The sequence below is a fragment of the Vicia villosa genome, linkage group LG6 (genome assembly GCF_029867415.1).
Source record: "Vicia villosa cultivar HV-30 ecotype Madison, WI linkage group LG6, Vvil1.0, whole genome shotgun sequence".
Taxonomy (NCBI): domain Eukaryota; kingdom Viridiplantae; phylum Streptophyta; class Magnoliopsida; order Fabales; family Fabaceae; genus Vicia; species Vicia villosa.
Genome location: NC_081185.1, coordinates 162,005,029 through 162,016,436, shown reverse-complemented (window position 1 = coordinate 162,016,436; position 11,408 = coordinate 162,005,029). Strand labels below are relative to the sequence as shown.

Here is an 11,408-nt window from a genome sequence, read left to right as displayed (position 1 = left end):
TGAATAAGGCCGAATGAGATAACATGTCCTCAATAAGTGAACATAATTGCTTAAAGTTTCTACATGAACCAATATCTGTTGTATATGTTTGTCTTGGAAGTTTATGCAACTTAGTTTCTTCACAACTGATTGAATTGGCTTTGGGATTAGAAGGAACAAAAATGCCATTTATTTGCGTAGGATGATGGCTATATAAGGCAGACTATTAGCTTTTCAGCAACATTGTCAATTCTGATGGTTTATGCTATGTGGTTTTGTTTCAATTGAAAGTGGCTTTGTTTTTTGCGTTTTTGGTGTATGACCCTTCATATTCACATTATGGTGGCTATTAATGTTAAAAACATATGTACTTCTTAGTCATTTTTAATTGTAGATGATCGCATTGTTATTATTGCATAGGTTTTGAACTCTAGTTTTAGATAGTCGTAAGTCGTACCTTTGTTAAGGTGTTGGCCTGAGTGCATTATTTTACTCTTGTATCTTTTTGCCATTGGAAAAAAACAAGTTTCAATTGTTAATTTTTAAGCTCGGATACTATTTATTCATGGAGTTTAATATCCTATTTTTTTAATTAAGAAATTTCTAAAATCACAACTTACTATATTGAAATAAATTCTTCAAAATAGCATTGGATTTCTTCATAGGTTTTATGTAAGGGTTTAGCCCTTTTGGAAATATTGAATACACCGAAAATGTAGACAATGGGAGAAATATATATATTTATATAGAAATCACTAGAACAATACAATAGAAGTTAGGGCTTTGTTTGGGAGTTTGGAGGGGAATGGAGGGAAATGCTTCTGAAAACTAAATTTTAAAAAAAATATAAAAATATACTTCACATTTTTTTTAAAAATAATTTTGTTTAGAATGATAAAATAATCATTATCATTACAATATTTTTAATTTTCAGAATACTATAACAATCTGAAAGATACTTGACAAATTTAAGTAAGCCCTCCAAAATTCTCCTTCAATACAATTTTTGAGTTCCTCATATTAAGTGGTTTTTGGTTTTATACACTAGTACAAAAAGGTTAATTTACACCCGTTTTTTATTAAATTTACACCCATTATTTTTAATAAAAATCGGGTGTATATCCACCAGGTGAGAAATGTCTAACGAATTTACACCCGTTTATTTTAAGTAAAATCGGGTGTAAATACGTTCTTAATTATACCCTATTTTAATAAAAATCGGGTGTAAATACATTCTACGTCACACCCAATTTTAATAAAAATCGGGTGTAATTATGTTCTTAATTACACCCTGTTTTAATAAAAATCGAGTGTAATTACGTTCTTAATTACACCCTATTTTAATAAAAATCGGGTGTAATTACGTTCTTAATTACACCCTATTTTAATAAAAATCGGGCATGAATATGTTCTTAATTACACCCTATTTTAATAAAAATCGGGTGTAAATGTGTTCTTAATTACACCATTTTTAATAAAAATCGGGTGTAAATACGTTCTTAGTTACATCCTTTTTCAATATAATTTACACCCTTTATGAATGAACAAATTATATTATATTTAGTTACATTTACACCCTATTTCATATGCTACATTACACCCTATTTTAGTTATCACATTTCTTCATATTTCTTGTACTAAGAATAATATTTCAAATACTAGAAAATCATACACATAAAAATAAGAGAGAATTATGTATTAATCAAGAAAAGCATATCAACGTACAACTCAAAAATGTATTCACTAGTTGACAACTATGAATGTGACATCATAAAGTACTGGATTGTTTACATATTGCTCATCCAAGTAAATCTACAATACATCTAACACAAACAAATATCTCATTTTCCATTCTCATGATCATCACCATAATATATACAGTAGAATATGAACATAACAAAGGCCGAACAAATATCTTATTCCATGCAAGTAATCAAGTGCCATCAAAAGTTGAACAAGCCACTTGCAAAGCCTCTGTATAAAAGTTGAAATTGATCAGAGAACTAACTAAAAAATATTTAAATTAAAATAGTAAGGAGTTTCTGCAAGAGAGACCCACCTCTTCAGAAAAATGAACACAATTAGCCTTTTTAATAGCTTCAGCCCTTTACAACAAAGAAATTGAAGAACTAAATAATCAGCATTTTAAAATATAAAAAATGTCTTCAAATGTTGCCAGTTCTCGAAATAGTCAAATTCAATGAGAATAAGGACTCACATATCTCCTCCTTCACAATAGCCAATGACGATACATACAAAACAACCCTGAAAGATAAAGTTAAGGCAAAAACAACTCTCAAATTTCAGAACCAAAAATTAATCAAGAATCTAATGAATTCACATGAAAAATGCTGACCTTTTCTACCCATGAATCTTTATACTCTACAATGAACGGATTACGAACTTTAGATATAAGCTCCATCTGCAAAACAAGAAACCAACAATAATAAAAGCATTTTAGAATCTAACAAATCACGCTAATGAAACATCTAAGCTTAAATACTATAGCAGTTATTCTATTTCTAGCAGTCTCAAAAAAGAAAACCAAAGGCCAACATAATAACAAATATTGAAGATTTGATGGGAAAAAAGAAAACATCATGAGTTCATTTTTACCTCAACTGTGGGCATATTTTCACCTGGGTATCAACATGGGAAGATCGAGCACTCCTACTTAACACTATGGTTTACTCAGCAATGAAGCAATGATTTCTCTCAAATTGAAATAATAGCCCTGTCATTAACCTTGGCAGCAGCCGCTAATGATAGATCGAAATCAATTAATACAACATGGCCATCCTTCTGAAGTAAGATTTTTGGGCTTTAAGTCACAATAAACTATACCTAAAAAGATTCACTTATAGTTCCCGAATATGTCATGGGAATGACCGGCTCATCATTTGGTAAATATGATTTTTCGGAAGAAGAAGAAGAAGAAGAATCTTCAACTAAACAACAGTCATCTGATTCTGTTATGCCTTGTAATGCAGATACAACCTGAAATAACCGAAATATCCATCATATGAAGATAAAGGTAAACACCACAATTCCAAAACTAAATAATTACTTGTATATGAAAATACTTATATATGAGAAGGAACATTTGTTTCAGATATGCAAATACACATTCCTTTGGGAAAACTGACACTATTCAATTGCATTCTGATATATGAAATTCATAACATATGTCTCTTACCTATCCAACGAGGTTTTTGCCTCCCTGTAACTTGTCAATTGCCCTCCGGGCGGTGATCAATTCTAAAAGAACCACTTCAAAGGAGTACACATCTGTTTTAGTTGATAATTTCCCATTCTCCAAACTGTTTCGTCTGTTTGACAATGACGGTTATGAAGGTTCTCAACAATAAGAAAACGTTAAAAAAAACTATAAAAAACAGATCCTTAGTCCGAATTCTACCTTACCACCGTATCCAACATTTCTGAGTAAGGTACAAGTTTCTTGACATTCCAAACATTTCGATCAGAAGGCATGAACTCAATGAATCGAACATTAATTGGCTTTTCACGCGTCAACTCAACCAAGTCACAGATTTCATCGTCGTTGAATCCACGCATTACAACACAATTGACCTGGAATTCAATAAAAACATACAAGACACTTTCAAATGCATCAATCAGCAATTTGTGAGTGCCTTTATGAGTTAGTCAAAAGGGAAGCTACTGATAAGAAGGTAAATCCAATGTTCTATCGTAGTTCCCAATAAATAGCAGTTAGTTTAGATTTCAACATGCAATAGTGCTATAGCAACTATTTGACAACATTTTGCACTAAATAACATATCGCTTCAAATTCCGCTCTAATAGTCGGCTCACCACCCATCAACCGTATTTTATTCACACCAGAACTCACAAACAGATCAGCCACTCGCAGAATCTCGTCTTTCGTTAAAACCTGATCAGTAGGAGTTAACTCCTCACCTTCAGCTGGCATACAATACCTTAACACGCCTTGTAGCAGCGGAGTCGTGAGGGGGCCTTACCATTCAACATCCTTGTTGCACTATGCACACATCAAGTTTCCATCCATACAATCCATAATTCTATCAGAACAGAAGGCTAACTGAAATCAAAAGAACACAAGTTTAAACCAAATCATATATCTTCAGGGGCCATTCAATAACCTTTACCAATGCCAATAAAAAGGAAGGTCACATATGTTCATATACAACACATAACATTACCATCTAAGTTCATATGACAAAACACAAATGCATCATTCAAGGCACGACCCCGAAACTCATCCTGCAGAGACATTCAAACGTAAAAGAAAGTTCATACCGGTAGCAGTGAAAAAACGACAGCCACATCAAACACCAATACACTTCAATCACACTACTAACATTCAACTTACATTGATTGCAAATCACCATTCTTACTAACAACCACTAACAGGTTCAGTTAACCAACTTTCGATTTCTAACAGTTCCTAAAACTAACAGAGTTTCAATCCTAACTGACTTCCAACTAAACTAGGGACATCTCATGACTAACCTTAACTGGTTTTTATAACTAGCATTTCAGCATCCAGTAACTTCCTCATAACAGAAAACCTGTCCACTCATTGCTTTTGGTGAAATCAATACCAAGTATTAAATTTGACGACTCCAAACCAGCTTCTCTCAGAGAAGAAACAACCTGATAATAACATAAACCTTCTATCATAAGCATGAAATTTCTATGATTAGTGAAGTCTAACTACTGATTATCCTATCTAAGTTTAACGAATAATCAAAATTAGCATACCTGTTCCAATGAGCTGAAATTGTCAGCAATATATGTCAGTTGCTTATGACAAAAGTGAACCAGTTAATATATAATAACTTAGCGTAGCTGTACTAGCTACACTCTAGTAATACCTCATTTTTCTGACTATTTTAAACATGTTCTTATCTTATCCAAACTCATTTTGTGTAAAATCTTAAAACAGGATCATAGACCACGTAAGTGTGCAAGTCTGACTGGAATTCATTGCTGACTAACCTACAAAAATGGATGGACAACAGTAAAATTACCTCAATGAGTTCATTTAGATGCATTGCAATTTACAACTATTCAAATAAATATGCAGCAATCATGTAAATATAATCACTTAACTTCAGCATAGCCACTTAAGCAGCTGCTTCTTGTAGACAATAGAATTTTTTGATAAGTTTGTGTCATCATAGTCTTTTAAGCAGCTGCTTCTGCTAGAGAAGAGAATTTTTTGATGATATAAACAGGATCTCCCAATTTAAGCACGTTTCCATCCCCTTTAGCAGAAGAATCCTTCCAGTTCCATACCATATTCTGACCAAAGTAGATCTGCACAAGCATTTCACATGTCACTAGACATCAATGAAACCAAAGGGACATACTTTGAAAATTTGACGACAGAATGTCTAACCTTTTTTTTGTGTTTTCCATTTGGTCTCAAGACTTCACCTGTCCTAACTTTCATGAGAGTCTCATGTGGTTCAGTTCCAGGTATTCCTGTCTCTTGATTGACCGTTGGTATCTGACCAAAATATAAGCATCATCAATAATGAAATTTGGATGCATAACTAGATTATGAAATAACACGAAAACATTACCATATGTAATTTATTATCATTGATATAGTTTCCGTAGTTTTCTATGTTCTTAGGATCTTGTTAGCTATATGATAGGTAGGAAAATATTGAGTAGAAATTTGTACCTTACAACGGGCACACAACTTGACACCCTGAAATGAAAACTTGCTTATCTTGATATCTCTCCACAAGTCTTCAGCATTTGGTTCATAACCTTCAACAAGGATACTGCACCATGTGCCATCAAAATCTCAATCAGATAATCTAAACTGATAACAAAGACAATATAAATACTACAACAGGAGACCAGAAGACATGAACAAATGGATACTTCGGCTCCCTCATCCCAGGCAGGGCCGTTCCATTCCCAGACTTTAATATCATCAACTATGTCATACTGTTTGTTCAAACAAACTTTGAGAGTTTCCATTCCAGGTGCTTTCAACACTGTAAAATGAAAAAAGAGACCCTTCATTAACTAAACAAAGGAACAAGAAAAAGGAAAATCATGATCATGAAGAATATGCAAATCAAAAGTCTGTTACTGTTTCAACTACTGCAACTTTTTTATCCTCTCAAAATTATGAACCGAAGGAAAGCAAAGCATCTGTAAAATTAAGAATGGAATTTAAGAACAATGTGAAAAACAAAACACGGAAATACTTTAGCTATTAATTTTTTCAAACAGACATTTTTACAAACACTTTCCATGCATCCATCTCTCACATTTGAAAGTTCAAATTTACCTATTAATTTTACATTTAGCATAAACAAATTGTTGAGAAATTACAAGAAAAAAGAATCATAAAATTTGGAGTTAAATATCTAAGAGGAACAGTGAGAACTTACTTGGGTGTGATACAAGCACGCAAGAAAAATAACACTTAATTAGTAATCAGATAGAATCTCAACCTCGTTTTGAGGGTGAGAATTAGGGTGGCTTTGGTTTTGGTTAAAAATGAGCGAAAATATCGTTAGAGAAGCGTCCTGAATCGTTATTGTAGATTGAATCAGATAACGATGATCAATGACGTTGCTGCGTTGAGCTCACCTGTGTTCTCGAATCGTTGAAGTTGTGTGTGTCAGTTTTCGTTTTCGCCGATGATGATGATGATGTGGTCCGTGAGGTGAAGCTCGTGTCGGTGTTTGCGATTGCGTTGAAGATTGGAGGAAATCAGTGCTGAAAGTTGATATTAAAGATGGAGGATCTGCTTGAAGGATAAAGTTGTGTCGATGTGCTGCAGATGGATGGGTTCTGTGTGTTGCGTTGCTGCGATCTGACTAGTGAGGCAAGTGAAGTTGTATGTTGGAAACTCTCTTGCAGGTTTAGATGCGTCAATGAAACGAATGTGAGATTTTTAAGCAATTTAAATTTACACCTGTTTTAAATTTAATGGGAGTAATTGAAATCTGATTATAATAATATTTTTAATTTACACCCAATTTTTAATAAATAAAGTGTAATTTGTCACATGTTAATTCTTAAAATGAAACTTTATTTATAAAATTGCCATCACGATGCTAATTTACACCCGTTTTTAGAATATTGGGTGTAAATTTTTAAATTATATTGTTCTTTTTGTACTAGTGATAAATAAAATGAAATCCTCCAAAATCTTCCTACCCAAAATATTTCTATTCTTTTCACCAATTTTTCATATCGTAAATACCACTATGAATGTTCTCACTTATATACTATTTGTCCATGTTGTGGACAACATGAGCAAATAGCATGTAGGAGAGAACATTCACTATGATATTTACGATTTGACCAGCCAATCAACAAAAACACAAATTTGAATATTTTGTGCAAGTATTGCGTAAGGATCGTGAAATATTAAAGACTCCTATAATGAGTTTTGTCTGATAAAAACACTACAAAAATCTACAAATATATCACATCATCTATTATAAGATTTGACGAGATATAATGTAATCACATGTATAAAAAAAATTTCAAGAGTATAGAGATAAAGAATGAGAAATATCTTAGGGAGAGGTGATAAATAAATACATCCAAATGAGAGTATATTAGGACATACAATCGACTCTCTAATGCTTGCCATCCTAGCTTTAAGAGAAATAGAAGCTAACTTATTCTACAAAGAAAATAAGATGTATTATTCAATCTTTAAATAAAAGCAAACACATATGCCGTCGTATGCACTTTTTTCCTATAAAAATATAAACTTAGAAATTTTTTAAGGCAATCACAAAATAAAATTAATGATTAATTACCTATATATTAATGAGCAAAAATTGAACAACATCTGCGATATTTCTCAGTACAATAAGATCTGTCGTCAATTCTGATGGTTTATGCTATGTGGCTTTGTTTCAATTCAAAGTGGCTTTGTTTTTGCGTTTGTAGTGTATGTTGAGATGTCCTTCATATTCACATTATGGTGGCTATTAATGTTAAAAACATATGTACATTATTAGTCACTCTTAATTGTAGATGATCACACATTTGATTGTTGTTATTATTGCATAGGTTTTGAACTCTAGTTTTAGATAGTCGCACCTTTGCTAAGGTTTTGGCCTGAGTGCACTATTTTACTCTTATATCTTTTTGCCATTGGAAAAAACACGTTTTAATTGTTAATTTTTAAGCTCGGATACTATTTATTCATGGATTTTAACATCCTATTTTTAATTAAGAAATTTCTAAAATCACAACTTACTATATTGAAATAAATTCTTCAAAATAGCATTGGATTTCTTTTAGAAGAATTAAGATCAAAAAATATGCAAATGCGGCTTCATATAGTATCTCAATGAGTTCTCAAAAGAGAAACAAAACTTCATTAATTAAAAGTGACACTCTCATACATGAAAAACATACTCTACTATTGGTATTTGAAAAAGATGAAAATAACACAATATGTGAAAAGTACTTAAGTTGGCCCCTTACTGAAATTTTACAAATCCGAAAAATTGTATTCTTAATTTTTCATTGGATACTTAACAAGTGCTCGGCCAATGGATGGTTGATCACTCCCTGCATGTGTGGCATTTAGGCAATATTGTTTCAAAGTGTGGTATTATGATATATAGTAAATTCCAAAAATCATTATTGGTCTTAATTTGATGTCGACCGTAAGCAGTGGCGAAGCCAGAAAAATTATAAAGTCTGGGCAAAATTTTAAATACCACAAATTTATTGTATATAATATATAAATAGTCATCAAAAGGAATAAAAGAGATGAAAGGTAACCTTACAATGGGGTGTTAAATAAACTCACGAGGCAAATGTCCTTACTGAGACTTCTTTGCAGTGAATGTTCGAATAATATCAATAGCATCAAGTGACTTGAATATCTCCCGCTCAGTGTAACATATCATCAAGTCATTGAACCACACATCGTTGATCTTATTGCGTAATTTAGACTTGATAATCTTCATTGTTGAAAAGACTATTTCAACGGATGCTGTCGACACTAGTAATATCAAAGCTAATTCAATAAGTTTATAAACCAATAGAAATACCAAATGTTTCTCAGTTTGAACCATCTTCATAGCCCAACATTGAACATCTTCACAAGTAGAAAATGAAACATTTCTTTTCACTTGAAGAACATAAATTTCTAGTTGATCCCTTATTGTTCCACGATCACCACCATCAGAAAAGTCTTCATAGCGAGCAAGCTTATCAACATCAAACTTGGAGAAAGAGTTTTCGACGTCAAGACTCAAGACATGAGAAGCAAAATTGAATTAACCTAAATTAAATAACTTAATAAAATTAATAAAATAAAATTAATAACTCAAATAAAGTAACTAAATTAAAAGAAAGAAAGTGAACTAATGGATTGGGGTGCTAAAAGAGATGGAATAGCCCATGGCCCAAATCTACTCTAAAATTCTAATTTCTTAACAATTATATAATTAATAAAAAAAATAGATTAAAAAAAGAAAACACACACCAAGACAAGTTGGGGCGGTGCTGTCTCTATTTATCTCTCATTATAGTTAATAAAACAACAAGAAGAAGAACTTTGATTCAATCAACATCCCCAAATACCAGAAAACACAAAACAGACCCTTTTTTTCTTCATTTTCAAAGAAAACAAAAACTCTATTCTTTTGATTCGCATGCTTAACTTCAAACACTAACAACAAATACATAGACCCATAAGCAAATAATAAACAAAAGATCAGAATAATCTCCATTTCGTCACTTCTCACCACAATGAAATCAAAAGTAAGAAAAGAACTCACCCTATGAAATACAACAATACAAAAAATCTTCAAGCATAAATATCATACGAGAGCCATATTTAAAAATGTGAAAGAGGTTGTGTGCGACGGTGAAGTGTGGAAGGTCGGCAATTACGGTGTGTTCTTAACGAAGGGTTTGTGATTTTTTTTCTTTCTCATAAACGTTTTTTTTTTAATTTTTGTTTTTTAGATATATGGGCTTCAAAAAAAACTATTGGGCCCGAGCCTGGGCAAGTGCCCACCCTGGCCGGGCCCGAGCGTCGCCTCTGACCGTAAGGCTTCCACCATCCGCAAACAAAAATCATTAAAATTAGTGTTGAATATGACTCATATTATTGAGATAATTATGGGCTGTGAAGATTATAATTCATATTGTGGAAATAATTATGGATTTTTGAGATAACTATAGGTTGTTGAGAGAATAGTTCATATTGTTGAGATAATTATGGGTAGAGATAATTGATTGTTGAGGGAAACTAGGGGATAGGATTAAATGACTCCAAGGTGTCAAAGTTTAGCTTGACACCAAATCTTAACCGCTAATAGTAATCGACGCTATTATAAATAGTCTAAATTTTAGGAGAAAAAATAGGTTATCTATATTTTAATTATTTTATTTTATTTAATATGACCGTTTGATCAATTTTTTAACACCTTTGTTTGACACCTTTTAATTATATATATATATATATATATATATATATATATATATATATATATATATATATATATATATATATATATATAAAACAAAATTAGAAAAAATATATACAAATAAACATAAAAATAAAAATTATAATAAAAATTGTAGCGATTATAACTTTTATTAAATAAAGATAATTATAATAAATTGATATAAGCAAAATAAATTGATATAAGCAATAGAGAAAAATAAAAATTATAAAAAAAGCTGACGAAAGAAAATAATAATTTTGAAATAATAAAATAAAATTGAGGATATTTTAGTAAATATTAATTTATTAAATATTAAGAGTCACATTCCCTCTCCTCCTAATCCCCCGATTCGGGAGACGCAAAAAGTGCGATTTGGAGAAATTTTGCTCCCCTCCCCTCCTCTCCCCTCCTAAAAATTGAACCAAAGACAATTTATTATAAACATTTCTTCCCCTTCCCTCCCTTCCCCTCCATTTACCTCGAACCAAATACACCCTAAATGAACTTGTGTTCTTCCAATTGTATTGTTGTCTCCTCCGCCTTTTGTTTCAATAATTTTTTTTTATTTCATGAAAAGAAGCACTACGACAAATAATGGGTTTATAAATAGTTTTCACCTCATCCAATATCCAACCAAGATGTATAATAATTGCACCATTTTTTATTTTTATTTTTAAAAAAGACTGCCAATTCCTTCAATTGATATGAATAGTTTTTAGAAAATATATTTGACTTCCAGTAACTATATTTTTAAATTTTATTTTTAAAAAAATACTATCTATTCCGTTGAAAATCTATAGAAATTATTTCACTCGATAGAAACTTGATTTATCAGAAATTTCAAATTTATTAATTTTAATAAGTGAATTTTTTTAAATAAATATAACTACTTTTTAAATAAATAGTAACAAAAGCATTTTTGTCAATACAAAAATACATAGATGTCTAATATAATTTTAGGAG

At 31.4% G+C, this 11,408-nt stretch overlaps 1 long non-coding RNA gene across 1 annotated transcript; it reads right to left on the bottom strand.

The window, feature by feature from the left end:
* Window positions 1-2,334: 2,334 nt before the first annotated feature.
* Window positions 2,335-3,169, bottom strand: LOC131613040 (uncharacterized). The gene is made up of 3 exons (XR_009287552.1): window positions 2,824-3,169; window positions 2,596-2,738; window positions 2,335-2,401 (listed from the first exon to the last, which is right to left on the bottom strand). It is a non-coding gene; the product is annotated as an uncharacterized LOC131613040 (long non-coding RNA).
* Window positions 3,170-11,408: the final 8,239 nt, after the last annotated feature.